We start from the raw sequence: 595 nt of genomic DNA on the forward strand, positions 1-595 counted from the left end.
AATTACGAATCTAATAACACCTATAAATCCATGGCCAATTGTTGAAAAACAAAACCATCGGGTTCACTGACGTCCTTTGAGGATGGAACCTGCCATTCTTACCTGCTCGGGCCTCAATGTGACTCCAGACTCACTGCAATACGGTTGAGTCTCAAATGCCCGCTATGCAATTAGGGATCGCAATCAATACTACCGAGCCAGCGACGCCCTCATACTGTAACAGATTCGGGGAAAAATCGTTAATTCGGCTCTAGCTAGATTACTGTGTGCAGTTGTGCAATTCACAGTATAACAATGCTGTGATCGCACTGGGAACGTTGCAGGACAGATTCAATGGGATATTGTCTGGGCTGCAGAGTTTCAGTTATGAGGAGAGATTGGACAGACTGGGGTTGTTTGTCGCCGAGCAGAGGAGATTGGAGAAGACATGACTGAGATGTACAAAATAATGCGGGATACGGATTGGATAGACTGAAAGAAACTTTTGTTATTGATGGAGGGATCGAACACTGGGGCCAAGAGATTTCGGGAAAAGGCAGAAAGTTTGGAGTAGATGTGCGGAATGGGTCAGAGAGGTGGAAACGCTTCCACCTGA

This window comes from Chiloscyllium plagiosum, chromosome 8 (assembly GCF_004010195.1).
Source record: "Chiloscyllium plagiosum isolate BGI_BamShark_2017 chromosome 8, ASM401019v2, whole genome shotgun sequence".
In the NCBI taxonomy this organism is placed as follows: domain Eukaryota; kingdom Metazoa; phylum Chordata; class Chondrichthyes; order Orectolobiformes; family Hemiscylliidae; genus Chiloscyllium; species Chiloscyllium plagiosum.